Source organism: Gavia stellata, chromosome 1 (genome assembly GCF_030936135.1).
Source record: "Gavia stellata isolate bGavSte3 chromosome 1, bGavSte3.hap2, whole genome shotgun sequence".
Taxonomy (NCBI): domain Eukaryota; kingdom Metazoa; phylum Chordata; class Aves; order Gaviiformes; family Gaviidae; genus Gavia; species Gavia stellata.
Window position 1 is genome coordinate 2384817 of NC_082594.1, and position 19649 is coordinate 2404465.

Genomic DNA, 19649 nt, shown 5'->3' on the forward strand with positions numbered 1-19649 from the left:
TTGATACTAGACGATGTTTTTTCTCTTTCTCCATATAAGCCAATAAATCTACTAGAGATGATCTCTTTGAAACGTTGAGAATCCGGACAGGGAAGAAAAAGCCTGTAGTGTGGGTTTTTTGGTGGTGGGGGAGTTATCTTTTTTCAGGTATGCCTAAGCAGGATAACAGAAAGATCTGTGAATTTGAGCAAAACGATTCAGGGCTCATGGTTTGATTTGAGGAATCTCATCTTTCTTGGCAGTTAAAAGAACACTCAGATCTCTGTATAGCAAACATACTGATATTTTTGGGGTACTGAAGTATTTTGTGTAACTAATGTCTTTGGGTCTGTTAGTGGGAGCTGTAGCTATTCCTTGTATTCCATGTTTTCCATCCAGTGGTAGAAAAGAGATGAAAGAAAAGTAATTTCTGCAGTTTCTTTGAGCAGTTGCAGTAAGACTAGTTTGTATCTGCTTCTTAGCTATTTTCTGTGTGTTTCAAATACAAGTGAAGAGCTCAAAAGCGTAATGATCTGGGAGGTGTTGAGTCTTTTGAATCACTGCCTCTGTATATAGTGACAAACTTGGGAAGTGCACTAGTTCTCTTTGGGCATCTGATTTTTTTTTTCCCTGTGCTTGCTGTGTAAAAGGTGCAGAAGCACTCGATATAATGTGGTGACTGATGTGCAGGCTTTCAGGGTAGCATCTGCCTAAAAACTTCTGTCAAAATGTATGCAGAGCTTAAATGATGTGCATTATGTTCAAATAGGTTAAAAAAACTCCAACCGACCAAAACAAAAAAACCCCGAATCAAACAACAAACTTTAAAAATGTTAATCTGTATTTCTATTAATCTATGTGAAAGCATATTTTCGTTAGTTACTATGAACTAATCAATTACGTAGAAAACAAAGACGACCATATACTCTAGTTTTTCTAAGCTTAGGCTTTTCTACTGAGGAGGTGAACATAATCTTTGTTATTACATGAGTCTTTCATTTGTAAATCCACAGAGTGTTGATGCCAGTATCCAAAGACTGGTTAAAGTTGGTGTTTCAGTCTGCCTGTTGCTGGGGGAGAAATGACTGCACTACCCCTAATGCCAGGGGAATTAAATCCTCTACGTTTCTATTGCTTCTGTGGCAGCTAGTGGGCATTAGGTACTCAAGAAATAGTATAAAAAAAAAAAAATCTGTATAAAGAGTTCGAGCATCTTCCAGTGTATTGCTGAAGCCTGATAAAAATGTTCTTTAATTCTTTCTTCTGCACGTGCTTCCCGTTTGCGCTCCCTTTTCTTTTAGTAAGAGGTGGCTGTCTTCGCTTTCATCTTTGCAAATGTGCAAGTAGGAGAGAAGGTATGTTTCTTTTACTTGAAATCAAGGATGGTGATGTTGTTATTCCTGATTTCCTGGGGAGACTTGGACTTCTGACCAGTCGCGTTCTGTGTCCTGCAGCCAAGGTTTACCGTTACTGCAGAGCTCTGCTGTGCCAGAGGAATGTGACTGTCGACAGTGGTCTTTGTTCTGGAGTTTGGGGTAGTCTTTTAAACACCCTGGGCCTAGATTGTGGAGCATGTTGAGCTTTGATCTTCCCCCAAAAGTTCATTTTACTTAGCAGGGGTGCTTTGATGTTCTCTGCTTGCTGGAGCTGATTACTGCCAAGTCCTTCACATGGAGGTGCGCTGCAATACTGCTGTCCAGTTAATAACCGAGACCAGATCTTTTCAGCCAAAGAGATGTTACTGTGAATCCAGATGCATCCAAACTCTTTCCTACTCTCAAGTGAGCACATGCATCTCCCTGCTGTAGAAGTTTAGCTGTGGAAATTTTGAAATTTTTTTTCTTTCTAAATTTAGCAGGTTAGTTCAATATTATGCTAGAGGAGGGCTGAGCGCTATTTTGTTGACATAGCCAGCTAGATGTTTGAAATGCGTTTTACCTTACCTTCACCTGGCTGTGCTGGCGAACTGCCAGGGCAGAGGCAACCTGTATTAGGTTTTACTGTAGCTTTTCATTCAGGAAAAATAGTCTAACTATATGATACTCCTGCTCCCCAAAAGTGCTGTTTTCATAAATGAATTTCCAATTTAGTTATATTAAAAACTCATTCTTAATTCCCAGTTAAGCACCTGAGCTGCGTTTGCCCTTGGGGAAGATTATCCACTGTTGGGCTTCCTATTCCGTGGTGTTTGTAGCAGCTGATGCTACTGCAGGTAGTAATCGATATCAAGGAAAGCTAGCAGCAAGAAGAAAAGACTTCTCGTACTCTTTCAGATATCTTTTCCAGGAGGCTGGTTGGCAGTAGACTTGAGTTAAGTTTCTGCTTTTTGGAAGAAGGATGGCGTGGGAGTCTGGCTTGTCTTTCCCTGGGGTAGGGAATGATCAAATTTCCAGAATTGGAAATGACTGGTTGTACTCAGAAGGACCTTCCCAGGTAAAATGGGTAGAGGTAAGGAATGCCACCATTCTGGAAAAGCAGATGAGCTGAACTGGAAAAGAAACAGTTCAAAGAGAAGCAGTGCCCTGCCAGGCTTGGTGGCAAGTGGCGTTAGTAAGAAAACGCTAGCGTTCTTTTTCTTAGCTGCCTCCACTCCTTTTCTCATTATTTCAACAATGACACCAAATTCAGAAAGCATAATTCTGTTTCAGTGTCTCCTCTGTTCCTTCCTCTGAGTCCCATCTGGCCCAGGGATAACGTACATGAGATGAGTAGCAGGGAACTGAGAAACCTTTCCGTCGCTTATTTAGAACAGGCATTTGCGGTGGTAGGGATAGTTGTTTTTCCATAGTATGTGGGCCACAACCTGTAATAGCGATGTAGCATTGAATTATTCTGGCGAGGAAATGAGAAGACGGTGGTGGTAGGAAGCATGTATTTTGCAGTTCTTGGTGACTGATGGATCCGACTCCTGCATCCAAGGTATGAGCAGGCTTAAATATCCTTTGAAGGAAAACTGTGAACAGTATCGTTTATGGAAAGCTATATGGTGAGCAGAAATGTGCTTTCTTGTTACGATGTCTGTATACAGAGTAGCGTATCTGGCTGTGGGTCAGCAGTTAGGTTGGTTCACATGGCTTGCGGGGCGATGACCATCCTTAAAACATCTTAAACCCACTTTCTTTGGCAAAGTTACGAGACTTTGCATTGTAGTGGCTGAGGTGTGGGCACGTTCCACGCCGATTGTTGTACGTGCAGCAGTGTCTGGGAGAGGTGTGCAACAAATAGCAGCTGTTTCTTAAACAACAACAGCTTTTTGTGAAGGTGCAAATGGGTTAGTACACAGAGCAGTATGATTGGGGTGTAAATAGTGCGTGAATATTGCCTTCACACAGAGACACCTCATGAACAGTATTTTAGTGGTGAATGTGCTGAGGTCCGCACGTTGCATGAAAAGTGAGGATAAATTGTTTTCAGTTCCAGCTCGTGTTCTTCCTTTAAAACTTAATAAGGAATACTCTGAGATGTACCTGCAGATACCTTTTAGAACTTGGACCAGATATTTTCAGTGAACAATTAATTTTTTTTTGACTTAAAAAATAACCGTACATGTACTGTGTTCTTACAAGACAGGGCGATTGTGCTTTGAGGAAAAAACCATCATGGTAATTACTATTGCTTGTTGAATGCATTAAAATACAGAATTTGACTTATGTCAGTGTTAATGACAATGGAGGACATCATTTAAAAATGAAGTACCTGTATTAAAAATATAGGTAAAGAAAGGAGAAAAGTCTTTGTAATAAACCTGGGTGGCACTGTCAAGATTCCTAAAATGTGACAGATGAGTAAGGTAAAAACTCTAAGGTGGTTGTTGCCTACTACAAAACATTTTGCAGGTCCAGGATGAAATAAGCTGCTGGAGTGATGAAATATGTCTTGGCTTCTTCAGAGAGCTGTTAAGCAAATGGAGATCAAAGAAACCCCTCCTATTCCTCTTTTCTAAAAACTCCTAGTAGACTGTCTGAATTGTAATATGCTACTGTGCTTCTGAATCAGAAATATCTTGAATATGATCAATCAGGTTTGGGTAAGCTATAAAAAAGTACCATTGTATTTGTCTAAATTGTATCTCTTCCAAATGTTTGCTTAGTTTCCTGTGTTAAAACAAAAACTCATCAGTGATCATTTTAAATACACTTAAGCTCTAAAACCAATCTTCGTATTTGTTGTAAATGCTAATGCTATAAAGATGGTGTGCTTTTATTTTGAAAGGGGTGAATGAAACGTTCATGCTCACCAGCAGCTTTCTGATTGTTCTTTTTTGTTTTCTTTTTTATTCTACTAAAGGGAAAACTATTGTTTTAGCATTGTTTTGTGTCTGTACATCATGTTTCTCTGATCACATGCTGGACTGCTAATACATCTCTGAGACAAATTGCTGAAAACATTGACTACGTCTGAGGTTACAAGAATTCTCTATATATAGTGACAGAATTGATTTTTTTTTTTGGCTCTGTTGCTAGTGGCAACTCATCCTAATCCCAAACTGTACAGTAATGTGATTTATGGTGAGTACATTGCTCGCTGTTTAATGTTGTCTGGAAATTTTTTCTGTGTGCATTGCTAGAGGGTCATTGTTCATGCACAAGGCAAAGATATTTCATGGTTTAAGAAAGGGTCGTTTGTCGTAGGCTGTGTGGATTAGAGCATTTTAAATGATGAATAAAATCTTAGTTCAAAAGCATACTTAAGACAGAAACTTGGAGCAAATTGCGTTGTCAGTTTTAATAGATTGATGAAGGAAAAGCTTCTGATTAATTGGAATCAGATAAAAATCAGAAATATGTCCTGTTTAAACTCCAGTTAGTTTGTGGGTTTCTGCTATCGCACTAAGTATTTTGCATCTATGTTAATATTTTTGTTTAAATCAGATAACTTTTACTGAGGGTGTTTTACATACGGCATTAAAAAGCTTGTGCTAGAAATGTTTCCAAGATGGCATGTTATGTGTGTTATAAAGAACACCTAAACTTGCACCCACTGGCCTGTGCCAGTTGTGATTGACCTCTAAATGTCCTGGTAAAAATGGTGACTTCATAACACATTCACAGAATCACAGCATCACTAAGGTTGGAAAAGACCTGTAAGATCATCAAGTCCAACCACCACCCCAACCCCACCATGCCCACTAAACCATGTCCCGCAGTGCCACGTCCACACGTTCCTTGAACACCTCCAGGGATGGTGACTCCACCACCTCCCTGGGCAGCCTCTGCCAGTGCTTCACCACTCTCTCAGGAAAGAAGTTTCTCCTAATATCCAGCCTGAACCTCCCCTGGCGCAACTTGAGGCCATTTCTTCTTGTCCTGTCTCTTGTCACTTGGGAGAAGAGACCAACACCCACCTCCCCACAACCCCCTTTCAGGTAATTGTAGAGGAAGTTGTATGGGGAAGTTGTAGATTTTAAGTACATCAGTTAAACTATTGTGAGTAAGCAATTTACTCTTTAAAATATAAATGTGCTTTTTCGGGAGGGATATATTTTAAACAGCAGGACATCATTCATGTGTGGGTACTTCTAAGTCAAGTACTTCTAAGGTCAAGAAATTCAAAGTTAGACTGTCTGGATTTTGTGTTTCAAAGCAAGACCTCATTTATCTGCTCTCTGTCTGCGGGCATCTGCGGGCATGGAAGGCAAATTAGTTTTTTACTCCTTTGAATTGAGTGGGGTTCGAAGAACAGTAGTGCCTAGATTGCCAAAAATACAACAGTTGATAATTTTGAAACCTATGTGCCAATGCAGTGACTGAAAGGTAATAACAGAGCTGAGAGACGAATTTTGTGATGGTGTGGGTGACAGCACCCAACCGCTAAGAGCTTAGGGTCATTTGGAGGGTTTCTATCCACAGAAGATAGAGAAAACAAGTAACTTCCATTATTTATTAGAGACCTATTTCATAGTAAAAAGGTTGAGAGAAATTCAGGCTTGGAAGCATGCTGCCACTAATTTCTTGTATAGGAGGTTAAGCCTTCTCTGGTTTAGTTACCTCTGGGTACAAATTAGAATAAGTTTCTCCTGCATCCAGAAGAACGATGCTGATGAAGACCTGTAGCTGTGTTTAGAAACAGCTATACTTTCTGTCAAGGATGGGGCTTGGTGATAACTGAGTAGAGGCAGATCATTTTTAGCTCTGTCTCTCTTCTAGGTTTTACTAATTCCTCTGGAATCAATGCATAAAAAATCTTTTTTCTGTTTCAGAGAGTTGCTTGAGGGGAGGGCAAGAGGATGATCTAGATACTGAAAACTCTGTGTGCAAACTGTAGTAAAACAATTGTAGATGAATGCCAGCAGGAAAGGCAGAAGACTGCTTTTGACACAGGTATACCATGCACAACTTTGATTCCTTGATTTAGGAGGATCTTTGTTATATGGTTTGCTATATGCTGATTTAAATTATAAGCAGATTTTCTGCAAAGTGGATGGAATATTTTCTGCTTTAATACCTCTGTTTACATTCAAGAGAATTTTCCTCTAATGCAGTTTATCTTAGTTGGGAATAAGTGGATGTTTAAAGAGTAAACATTCCAAAGGACAAACTGTAGCAAAGCTGCCCGAGATGATTAGCTTTTGTGGCAGGAAAAGCGTACTTCTAACTGCAGCATCGAGATGCTGAATGGGACGCAGTTGGTGAGTTACTGTAAATCCTCTGTGTAGCAGAAGAGGAGTAGAAAGATGTAGCAGGACGCCTCAGGGTGGTAAAATGTTCGGTAGTAGCTGAATCAACAAGGAATTACTGTGTACTTGGCTACAAAATGGGTGGGGTGGATATTGTAGCTTTTATTTACTTAGGGAAAACTACTGTTTGCAAACAGTGATAGGTGGTGTAGTAAGGAATTTATAGAGGAGAGAAGAGCTCTGATACATTACAGGGTGTTTGAAGCGTCAGTTAATACCATTCTGCAGGAACTTTTGAAACTGTTTTCAGAAGAGCTGACTATTTTAAGATTAAGACTGAAGAGGAGATAGTACAAAAAGTATGTGTATTAAAATCAAGTTTCAAAAATCTCCCACATTTTTTTTTCTTTTATACTTGCCAGAGAGCCAGACAAACACACTGAGGTAAGTAGCAAAAGTGAGGGATGACTTGCCAACGAGCTGCAAGAACAGTGCCCTACGGGGAGGATAGCTGAATTTCTTGACTCAGCACGCAAAGAGTTTCTTGATGTTACAAATATTTGTGCTTTAAGAGTTGTAAAGATGTCCTTCACACATCTGCTGAGTTCAGGCAGACCTCCAGTTGATTCACAAGCAGAAAATGTCACTGGCTTCTCGTGGTGGGTCATAGAGCTTCATTGTGGGCAAAAGTTGAGGCTGTGGGTGACCTCGCAAGGGTGGTTTTGAGTTTGTTCTTCTGGCTTGTGTGCTTTCACAGCTGACGGGAACTTGGCCTACCCAGCAATGATCGTATTAGTATGCTCTTGTTAAAAGTCTTGGCCCGGAGGCCACATTCACACTGCGTTGAGATGCTTGTGGTATAAGAACTGCAAATTGTCCATACTTGCCGTGGGAGGAAGGCTGGTATTCGTAACTTGCTGTTAGGAGTCCTGTCCAGACTAGTGGCAGCTTGGGCTTCTGTGACCACAAATTGACTTCAGGACCTGGAGACAGGCTGTCATGAGAGCAGAATTCAGCTTGTTGGTGGGCAGAATCTCCTGGGAAGCAGCCAGGAAAGGGAAATATGCCTGGATTGATGGGTTTAGCTTAGTTTTTCTAAGGAGGACTTCCAGAGAGCTAAGGAGCAGACTACCCCGTTGTGTGGGAAGATCAGGGATTTCAGCAGAAGCCCTTCCAGGCTGAGCAAGGAGCTAAAGGACAGCATACAACAAGTGAAAATGGTGGGCAGTAAAGGAGGAGTATTAAAGCTTTGCTTCACTGCTGAAGGACAATATCAGTTGCATTTACAGCTGGTCAGGGACATGAAGAGTAATAGAAGGGGTGCTATGAGAATGGTAGCAGAAGACCATTTCAGAGGCAACAGGGGAGACAGCCTAGTGATGGCTACTAGGGAAAAGACTCCAGTACTCAACATTTTTATTTTTTTCCCTCAGTCCTTGCAGGCGAAATCTTTACCTAGACTTATGGACTTAACATTTGGGAAGATACTGCTGTGATGTGAATGTTGATGAAGACCTTGTTATGAGACCTGGGAGAAAAATTGCACATATGCATATCCATGCAGAACTACATGGATGGTGATCTTGTGCTAATGTATGAGACAGCAAGTTTAGCTGGAGATCAGACAAATAAAGCCAACCCAAAATCTGAGCAGCAAAACTGTGTTTGGACCGAGCTGTTAAATGCTCAACGCAGTACAGTAACTTATTCTAGAGTTTATTTAATAGGTGGTACAAAGTCTTCAGCAGGAAAGGCAATAGTAGTAGTGCTGATATTATTCAAACCTGACATGGAAGTGTATGCACTGAGGGATCCAGACTTTTGCTTCTTGATAAAAATGCTGCTGAATTGCTTTTTCTTTATCAGATCGATCTGGAAGGTAACAGCGTGCATATAAAATAGTCACCTTTCTAGGAAGAGAACTGTTTCATTCAGGTGATATAAAATCATTGAACAAAAGAGAGTTTGTTATTTTTTAAAACCGAACATAAAGGCTATTATTTGCTGTAACATAGCATTTGGTGATTTTTTTTTTTTTCTTAGAGTGGCTGAAAAGGAAGCTGAAGTACTCTGTGGCAGTGGAGAGTATGGTCTTGAAAGAAATGGAAGTGACTTTCAGCTTGCTTACCACTTCTTGATTTCTTTAGTTGCCTTTTTTGTGAGAGCAAAGGCATGATGTCTTGTCTTAGAGAGGCAACATAGGTTTGACTGACGTACAGGGATGTTTAAATTGAATCAATTAAATAACGTCAAGGTGCTGTTGCGTGTTCAGAGAAGGGCAGTGAAGCTGGTGAGGGCTCTGGAGCATGAGTCTTATGAGGAGCGGCTGAGGGAGCTGGGGTTGTTCAGTCTGGAGAAGAGGAGGCTGAGGGGAGACCTCATCGCTCTCTGCAACTGCCTGAAAGGGGGTTGTGGTGAGGTGGGTGTTGGTCTCTTCTCCCAAGTGACAAGCGACAGGACAAGAGGAAATGGCCTCAAGTTGCATCAGGGGAGGTTTAGATTGGATATTAGGAAAAAACTTCTTCACTGAAAGGGTTGACACTGGCAGAGGCTGCCCAGGGAGGTGGTGGAGTCACCATCCCTGGAGGTATTTAAAAGACGTGTGGATGAGGCGCTTAAGGACATGGTTTAGTGGTGGACTTGGCAGGGTTAGGTTAACGGTTGGTCTTGATGATCTTGAAGGTCTTTTCCAACCGAAACGATTATGTGATTCTATGATTCTATGCATCTGACTAGATTGGAGGCAGTGCCCTCCCTGGTGAAGTATCTTTTGTTGTCAGTGACTTTCAGGTGGTCTGATGGTGGAAAGAGTTGTAATAAAGGAGTTAATTTTTACATGTTCTGATTAAGGTGAAACTTTACTTTGGCTATGGGTGCTGACGGAGGAACTTGACGCCTTTTTGCCTACAGAGCCTTTGAACTGCTTCTTTGTGGGGATCTCTGTACTTCTGCCCTTTTCCGGGTGGATTCAGGGAGGAAATGTCCCATTAGCCTGCTTGGATAAGAAAAACTTTCCGCTATCTAGTAGAGAATACTTAAAAGAGTTTGTCTGTACTTTCCACAGACAGCTGAGCCTGACTGTCTAGATGGATGCAGATGTATAAGCTCCTTTGCCCTATTCTCAGAGCTGGCAGGTCTGTTAGATATGGAGCATCCAGCTCAGAGCTGTTGGAGGTTCAGCCAGTTTGGACCACGACCAGAGGAACGGCAGATTTGTACCAGGTGTACGGGCCTGTCTGCGACACTGGGGACATGCACCATGCCTTCTTCGCTCCAAACCTTGCTGCTTTCCAAGTCACTTGCTTTGGTTTTTGTGGTGTATTTATGACCATCTGTCAAAATAGAAGTTATATTTGTGTTAGATTTAACAGATCTTAAAAGATACTTCATCTGTGATGCTAGAACAATAGCAATAGTGAATAGACGTGTTGGCACAAACTTAGTTTGAAAAAACAGACTGTTGTGATGAATGTCTTGCTGTAGAATTAAGTTTGCATACTTTGTCCTGGGTGATTTTTTTGATGTATAAGTAAAATATCATTAGTCTTGTTCAATGATCAACGTAGGCTTGGTGGGCAAGTAAAATTTGTGCCAGGAAACATGTTATGGCTGGAAAAAATGAAACTAAACTGCATATGGTCACTTAATGCTACTTTCTCAAACTTTTGCAGGTAGGCATGTCAAATACATTTCTCTTTTTGATGTTCATCACTGGATCAGTCTTTTGTGGTCTTCATATATGTTACAAACAAAAGGAGCAGCCTAAAGCAGAACAAAGAACCGGTGCTGTATGGATTTTCACGTTATACTTTCTTTACTTGGAAAGCAGGCAGGCTGATGACTTTGCAGCTGTGTAACAATTAGGGCTGGCTCAAGGGGCTGCAAAATACACTGCTGAGAACAGGAAAGAGGACTGTGCTGCTATTTTCGCTGGTAGCACAAAACCTTATCCAAAAATTAAACGTCTGAAATGATACCAGCATTAAGAGTCCAGAATTCACTCTTTAAGGCCACATAACCCACTCCACTGGACTGGTGTGGGGTTTCTATTTTGCAGTAGATGTAACTTTGAAAGTGCAACAGCCGTGAACGTGCTTTGGCTTACCTTTAGCTGGGTGGCGAGGGAAAGAAGGGTCACTTTCTTCTGGTACTTTTTCTTATTTTTTCCCTGCTAATACCATGTCTGAACTTTATATAAACCTGAGGAAGCTTAGAGAGCTTTCCAGTTGTCTGTCAGATACTTGTGTTGAATCACAAAGCTGACAGTGATTTTTAGATGCTATAGCCCATGCAGTGGTTCTCTTACTGCATTCCAGGCAAGGCTACTGCGTTGGCTTAAGACAATAGCATTTTCTGTGTTGAGAGGAGTTTTGCTTGGAAAAGGGAAGGCCAGTCTTTTGTTTAATTACGTGAACTCCCCAACCTACAAAAGTATCTGAATTTGATGCTGTGGGTACTTTGTGATGAAAATTGCTTCTGATGGTTCTGCCTCTGTTGTACGTAGTGTTTTAAATTGTCTCTTTGAAGTGGCGCGTTGCTCGCTCTTTTCTTTGAAGAACCACACGTGCACTCACCTGGTGGAAAGGAGCTAATGGGAGACCCCTTCTTATTAGAAATATGTTTCTAATTTTAATAACCTGAGTTGTTGCACTCCGACTGCTGCTACGGCTTCTGAAGTCTGTATATAGATAACTTTAGAAATCAGTGCTTTTCTGTAAAAGAATTTATCCTTCAGACACTCAATTTTATGCACATCATTTAAAATGGTAATTCTGTTCAGCGTAAACAGAAAAACACAAAGAGGAGGCTATTACATGCAGCATTTGAGAGTCTTGTAACGATGAATAATTTCTGTAGATTAATTACTGCTCCAGGTATGTCATCTTTGTGTCTGCTGGACATGGAAAGGGAATATTAATCCAGTCTGTCCCTGCATATATGAGTGTTCCTGAAGTACCTAATTAGGCATGCAGCTGCTAGTGTGCTATGTTATCTCAGCATTTATTGCCAACCACTGGCCTAAACTGAGCTATGGTGATGATTTATGTTAGCTGAAGTACTTTTGAATTGAGTTGTGCCTTTGTTAGTGACACACCTGTTCTTAAATTAAAAACCAGGTAAAAGCCCTTGTTCAGTTGTGATATTGATTCATTATGGTGCATTTTTCATCTTACTGGGGAAAGTGGGATGAGGCATCCAGATAAAGCGGTGAATTAAACCTCCAAACAAGAATGGCAGCATTCCTAAAGAAATCCTGTTTTCCTACAAGAGGGGAAAATGTTTTGGTCCCCTCCCTCCCCCCAAGTATTTCACTATTGTTCCCCTCTTGATTTTGTAGTGGCAGCTGCAGTTACAAAGAGTGTTTTAATTCAACTATGACCATATCAAATGTAACTATCCGTCTATTAAACATTAGCTGTTGTACCTTTGAAGTGTTAAGATGTTTCTTCCAGTATGCTGTGCCCTTTGCTTACACAGACATGTACTTCCAGTGAGGTCTCCCTTAGCATTGGCACAACAGCGCAGCAAAGATTTCTGCTTGACATAGCAGTTGGTGCAGCAGTTTTCAGGTTGCTTCTTCAGCGATCGTCTTCTGGGCACTGCAGTTGGCTTGCTGCTGCTGGCTTTAGCAGACAGCATTTCTTGGCTGTTTCCCCGACAACCTGTTGTCTTCAACAGAATGACCAGGGAACAACTCTTCAACAAGTGTTTAGAGGGTGGCTATACAGCTGCTAGCCTGGAGTACAGCTAACAGGGAGCAGATGGCACAGCAGGAACACAAGGTGGGCCAAAGACTCTGCTTAAGGTGTGGAATTGCTTGAAATTGAGCAGTGATGGTATTGGGAACACCAATGGCAGCAACTGCCCCTGGCACAACACGGGTCTCAACCCAGACAGGTCCAGGTCCTGGGGCTGAGGTCAACAGTCGCGTCCCCTGTGGGAGATGTGCTCTTATAAAGCAGTGAGTTGCCACCAAGTAAAGGAGCTGTGGAAGGAAGTGAACAGACTGTGTACCATCCAGAGGCAGGTGATGGTCACTGGAGACTCCCTCCTGCAGGCAACAGAAGCATCCATGTGTTGAGTTGACTTGATGTCTTGGGAGGTTTGTTGTTTGCTGGGGAGTTAGATCCAGGATAGAGCAGAACAACTACAAAGGCTCATCCAACATGGGGACTGTTACCCCATGTGAGCACCTAGGATGCTACCAGAGGTGAACTTGAATGTGTAAAAAGTCATGGCAGAGCTCTGGGGACAAGTGTGAAGGGCAGGGGGAGACCTTGGGGGTGTTCTTAGTCCTTCCTGTGAAGGTGAAGGGCTTTGGGCGGGAGTGAACACATCCAGCAGATCGCACCTGGCTGTGCAGCTGATGTTGCAGGCAGGGCTTTGGATCTTAGAAATGTGAGAGCCTCGTTGGAACAAGGACTGCTGAGGAGCGATGGGATCCACCTGACAAGGTGGGGCATGAGCACCTTTACCAACAGCTAGACCTGGTGAGGAAGGCAGTAAACTAAGTCTGCTAAGGGAGTTACCATACCTGAAGCAAAAGCGTGGGATCTAATGAAGAAGTGTCTGGTGGACAGTGTCCTGGAAGAGGCTCTCCCCAGCGTGACTGGGGATCTGTCACAGGTGCCTGTACGTGAGCCCGTGCAGCTGGAAAGCAAACAGGAGGAATTTGGAGATGCGTGTGCAGTTGCAGAGCTGTGAGCTTATTGGGACTACAGAGATGTGGTTAGTTTGGAGAGTTTTCTTGGTTATGATTTTCGGTAACAAGGTGGTTCACGCTCTCTCATTTTTCAAAGGTTATGGCAATTGGGAGAGGTTCCTGATGACTAGAAAAAGGCAAATGCCATACCCATTTTCAAAGATGGCTGAAAGGAAGATCTGGGGAAGAGCAGGCTGGTCAGCTTTACCTTAGTTCCTGGGAAGATTATGGAGCAAAACCTCCTAGAAGCCATTTCCAAGGCTTCTTTTCCAAGAAGCCATTTCTTGAAGGGGCAAGAAGGTGATTGGGAGCAGCCAGCACGGACTTACCAAGGGCAAATTGTGCCTGATTGCCTCTGGGATAACTGGCTATGTGGGCAGAGTAACAGCAGTGTGCGTGATATGTGTTGACTTTAGTAGGGCCTTTGACACAGTCTCCCATAGTAACTTTATAGCGGCATCGGGGACGCATGGGCTGATAAGGGGCCAATAAAGTGAGTGGAAAATTGGCTGGACTTCTCAACTCTGAGTGGTGGTGAGCAGTACAAAGTCCAGCTGGCAGCTGGGTATCCCTCAGAGGTCAATACTGGATCAATACTGTTTAATGACTTTGATAACAACCTGGATGATGGGACGGAACACGCTCTCAGCAAGGGTATCAAATTGGGGGAGAATGGTTGATAGTTAGGCTGGAGGCAGGGCCGTGTTCAGAGCGACCTTGACAGATGGGTGTCATGGGCTGGCAGGAACCTCGTGAAGGTCAACAAAGGCAAATGCCAAGTTCTGCCCCTGGGACACACCGGCCTTGAGCAACGGGCCAGGCTGGGGCGGCCAGCTGGAAATTTCAATGCTTTCTTGTACATAAATATTTCAAGTGCGTGTAGTTCACCATCGGGGTTCCTCCCCTGTTGCTCATGTATTAGGATCTATTTCCCTTGCTTAGAAGAAATACATCTCATCACTCTAAAAGGCATTCTGGATCTGTTTGCCAGTTAAGGGAGGTAGGGAATTGATGTTTAACGCTGTGTTTTAACTTGCTGCATGCAGGTTTTTGTTGGTTTTTGTTTCGAAGGTAGATTGGGATATTTTTGGGGGGCCTAAGACTGTGTTCATGCATGTATTCAGTATTAGATAGGTGGTTTTTAGATTGCTCAGTAACAATTTTTTTGTCTCTGAATGGGTCCAAGAAGAATGAACAAAGCCAGCTGTGTAGTTCTACCTTGATACATAATATTGGCTTTTGAGTTTTCTGGGGTTGCCCCCCCCTTTTTTTTCTTTTTTAAAATGACAGCTGTCCATTTTAATGTTTTTAATGGAAAGTTTTGGAGTGCGTATATACTTTCATCTTAAAAAAGAAAACTATAAAATATTAGTTTAGACATCATTGCACACTGAGTGCATGTGCTACCAGTGTACATTAGAAGTAGAAGTTGCAAAGTCATAATTTTCTGCTGGTGTATGTTCTAGATGTCATGAGTTATTCTTGATCTGCTTTTTGGGAAGCTGGAAATTTTGGGGTATTTCATAATTCACTGATTCACCTCCGTGAGTGCTGGTGGATTGAGTCAGTTTAAAATCAGTTGCAATGTGCTCTACAATTCCCAAGATTTTTGATGGGGTGAATTCATTTTTAAACTGAATTTCGAAATTGCTTTAATACCCTGTAAAATCAAAACAATGGGAAATCTTTTATTCCTCCACCTTTTTTCCCGTTCCTTTTCTCATTGTATTGGGGCTTTACAGATCTACTCTGTTGATCTGCATCGCTTTAATATGTGTTTCACTTTTTGTCAACTTGGGGAGATCCACAGTTGGTAAAGCAAAGACAAAATGATACTGGCTTTATTGTCTTGATTCTGTTAGGGATACAGTAGCCTGTATTTAAAGGATTAAAAAAAAGGGTTTGGAGCATTACCATCACCACGTGGTGTGTGCATGCCTAATATTTTCCCCCTTCCTTTCATCATTTTTCAGTTAAATGGCACTGAAAGTGTCGATTCTGTTGCTCTGTGTTCTGCTGATCTGGGAAATCCAGTCTCCGTAGAGCTGAGCGTGTTATTTTCTCATTTGCTGCTCCTTGCTTTTGTTAGTCTAGCAGTTGTGGACTCTCTTAGGTCAAGGTCAGTTAAAACAGGTGCATTTCTTTAACATTTTTGGATGTTTTGGATGTGGTGCTAATTTGTACATTTTCTGTTGCTTTGTATAGTTGTGTAAATTGTAAGGACTTTTTTTCCATTAAAATTCCTAAACAATTTATCTGAATGTCCATAGCCAAAAAATTGCATTAACACAAACTGCTGGTGCTAGGTGAGTTGTACCAATTTGCCAGTTAATACATCTGGTTTTTGAGCATTATCGTGATCTTGCACGGGGACTCGTTCCAAATGTGATTCAGGCCCCTGCTTGGCTCATTTTTTAATTTCTCAGCCTTTAAATGGAAATACATTCACCGCTGCAAATTTAGCCCCTTCTTTTATTTAAGTGACCTGTATATGAAGTGTCTGTTTACATTTTTGCATAGCTCTCTAGATGTAGTTAAATTAGCTTGTTAATATAGAGAGTAATTAGCTTTCTGATTTTCAGGGTGTCACTGTGTCTAACTGTTTTTACTGTGCAGGCTGTGACTTTCATCCTTAGATATTTATAACTGGATAATCTTGGCAAATATAACGTTCTTTTATATAACACTAATGTATATTTTTATGTTAGTATAGTGATTTTTCATGAAGGTGGGAGCTTTAGACATTTCCAGCCCAAGTGGGCATCCACGTACCCGTCTGTTTCTCCTGGTAACTGACAGCTCTATAGGAAAACTTCTTGAAGTATCATTCTCTACTGACCTGACTCATTAGTTCACACTGTTACGCTTATTTACAATGAAAAGTTAAAAATATATCTGAATCTTTCATAGCATCTGTTATCTTAAATTGATATGAGTAATCTAAATACCTAGCTGTTGCTGGAATTGGTGTTTAGGAATTTGCAGTGAGAGTGAGGGTTCGGCACTAGTAAAAGTAGTATTGACAAAGCGGGGATGATGGTAAGCGTAGTTTTCTTTCCCCTGCTCCCTTACAGTTCCGCTGTTTCACAGAGCCCAAGGGGAAGTTAGGTCACGTAATATTAATTTCTTTAATACGACAGATCATTACATTTCATCCAAGTATTTTTGGTCACATAAAGTCATATGAATTCCGACCAAAGAATTTCCTTCCTCAGGAAGCAAAGCGACCAGCTCAGCCTCGTGGTGCACCTTGGAGTGTGTTCTCCCAGGTCAGAAGCCTGGTGAGGAGGAATGTAAGGAGAAGATGTAGGTAGGCAAAGTCTTGCTATGCAGCAGAAAAATTTCCCCCCTCCTCCTTTTCAGATATTCTTACTAGTTTTCAGTCTGAAAGAGAAATCCTTTCCAACCCCACATTTAGTCCTTATTGTCCTAATGACGACTAATCATTTAGGAGCGACTGTTCTCTAACCCCACTGCTCTGTTTTCGACCAGACTTGGCCGATTGCTGACATTTCAAAGGAAGACAACCCTGCAGAGCTTCTCTAGCTGTTCGGGCTTTGGAAAGAACATTCCTTCGTAATCCCTCCAGGATTAGGTTCATTCTAGTCATACGGAGCTGTAAGCCACGGAAGGGGCTGTAGGCAGCAGTGTGTGAGGAAATGCTGTGGGTGGGTGGCATTGCCTCTTGATGTTAAATCATGTTATGTTGAAACCATTGAAATAACTTTCCTGAGTGTGACTTTTCCTTCGGGCTTGCAGCAGTCTTCCCTAGCAGCAGGGTCTTTTAAAGACAGGCGCCTGGTCACACCCTGGACGTGTAATAAAATAATGTTTCTTTTAAATGGCGGCTTCTTGTCCTGATGGTGAGCGTAAATTTGGTTTTTTTAATTGGTTTTCTTTTTTCGGAGACTAAGTCAGGATTTTCCTGCAATGTGAGGATTATGGCAAGTATCATACTTAAAAGAAAAATGGTCTTAGCTTGATCGTATACACCAAATATTGTTGAATTTCTTTGTATTTATTCTTTCTCACCCTCTTTTTAAACTGTCCAAGACTTTAAATGCTTTTGAATTATTTTTAGTGGGGCAAAGGGAATAAGTATATCGCATGAATTAACATTTGCAGGGTAGAGATGATATTTAGGAATTACTGTCTAGAAACAAAAACTAAGACACTTTTTTTGGGTATGCAATTCTGGTGTTTCTTGCACTTCTTTTTCTCAAATGAACCATTAATGATGTAATAGCCGATATCAATAGATCCTAGTTTAAAGAAACCCTAAATAATGTTCCTGCTTTCTTGTAGACCCACTCACTAATTCATTTCTTAAAAACTTTTCAGTAACAGAGAACATTTTATTAGCTTACAGAACCAAACATTTCCTTATATGAATGAAACTGAAATTCCATCTTGAATGACAATGAGGTCAAGAATATCCCAGCTTTGCACATAAAATCAAGATACGCACATGAAAGTTTTCAGGTTTCCCAAGTTAAGAAACTATGATGCATTTATTAGTCAGACTTTTTTTTCCCCCTGCTCAAAATAATTTTCTCCCGGGAAATTTGTCTAGTTCAGTCTCATATTTTGTCATGTTTTGTAATATATTTATGGTTGTCATAAAAGAATTCCTGTATAAACCGTCCCGAGGTTAAAAACAGCTTTGTGTTTGACTAATCGAGGGAAATGCAGTCACAAAGCAGCAGAGAACACCAGCTTCAAGGAATGCAGACGGCTGATCCTGCCGGTCTTGCAGTACTTACCGTTTCCTTCATTCACCAAAACATAGATCAAACACAAATTTAAGTATTGTATAAATTGAATTACGTGCCGTCTTGCCAACTTTTTGGTAAAACCCCATTTCAAACACAGAACAAAATCAAAAACTACTTTAAAAATGTTTCTCATTTATGGAGCTGCTACTGTACAATACGTTTTCTTCATGCTGGAGCTTGCAGTCGTTCCAAGTCCAAGATTTCTGTCGGTTTCGCGAGTAAATTTGATTTGCATGGTATTTTGTAATTCTACGCTAGGGCCAGTTGAATGCCTTTGTTTTTCTTCTTGAGTGTAAACCTTTTAACGTAGAAGGTTTTTAGGGGATATCTTAGGCTTCCAGCTTGTCACAATTATTGTTATGCAATTAGTTTAAGTGGAATTTGTTTTGTATGGGGGGAAAAAACCCCTCATGGTGAAAGATGCAGCTCCATATCCTGGTTTTGTGTAAACTGAGTACCCTTAACATTTAGCTCTGATTATATGTTTTCAAATAAGATTAGCTGAGAATTGGAAAATAACTACCTTTGCCTAAAGTCTTCCCAGATTTACGTTTCAAAGACAGCTGCTTGTTTTCTTTTACCTTTTCAATATTGATAACACATTTCAGTTATTCCTGGTAGTTATTTCTGCGGTTATTTATGCTCTTTACTTACACTAAAAGAAAAGTGAGTTCTTTACAGAAGGATATTTTGTCTGTTAGATGTTTGCTGAACTGACTGGGATATTGGACTTTGGAACAGGAGACCCTCAAAGAAATTGTTTTGTAATACTAGATGAAATATCTCAACTGCTTTACAAAGTAGAGTCATTTACAAGCATCTGAGACAACTTTACCTGTTCATATAGGGGAGTTCCGTATGGCACAGTCGTGCAGCCCTTTGTACCCACCTGAGCTACACGGGGCGGGATTTGGGAAGATGGGATGTAATTGCTGGAGTTGGAATATGGCCAACTCTTTGGGGCTATCATTAATCTGGAAAGAATTTTAAGCCATCACGATGCATTTAGACTTTTGTTTTACATCCCGTTGGGGAGACTGAGCCTGTAAGGCCCTATCAGTGTGTGGATGCTCCTCAGGGGTGAAATGGAGCAGGCAGGGGTAGAAAGAGCCTGTTCAGAGCTCCTTTTGTTTGTGTTTATTGAGTTAACCTTATTATAGGATGTTCCTGAGGATTTTTTTATTAACATGTCACCATAATTATTGTGTAACTAATTTTAATAGAATTAGATTTTCTTTTGCTGATGGCATAGCCTTAAGCTTCGTAGTTTATATTACAGCTTGAAGAAAATTACTCTGCTTTGGGTTTTTAAAGAGGGAATAGCTTAAGCTATTGGAGAAAGAGCCTTGACACATCTAGGTGTTCCAACCTTCTTCCTGTTATAACAGTGATAGTGTTGAAACCCTCTTTTTTAAAATATGTTGAGATGGTACATCTTGAGCCCCTGCATGAGAGGGCAGCGCTGATGTTAATGAGGAACGACACGCTATGATTGGCACCATTTGAGTTAAGTGGGTCTAATGCTCTAGCTACATTAATGGGTAAATCGGGATATTGCTGTGGGACAGCATGGGTT

At 41.2% G+C, this 19649-nt stretch overlaps 1 protein-coding gene across 1 annotated transcript in view; it reads left to right on the plus strand.

Annotated features, from left to right (window-relative positions):
• The window catches only part of FCHSD2 (FCH and double SH3 domains 2), a 166215-nt gene that overhangs the window by 14176 nt on the left and 132390 nt on the right, over positions 1–19649 (plus strand). The gene's annotated exons all lie outside the window — the stretch shown is intronic.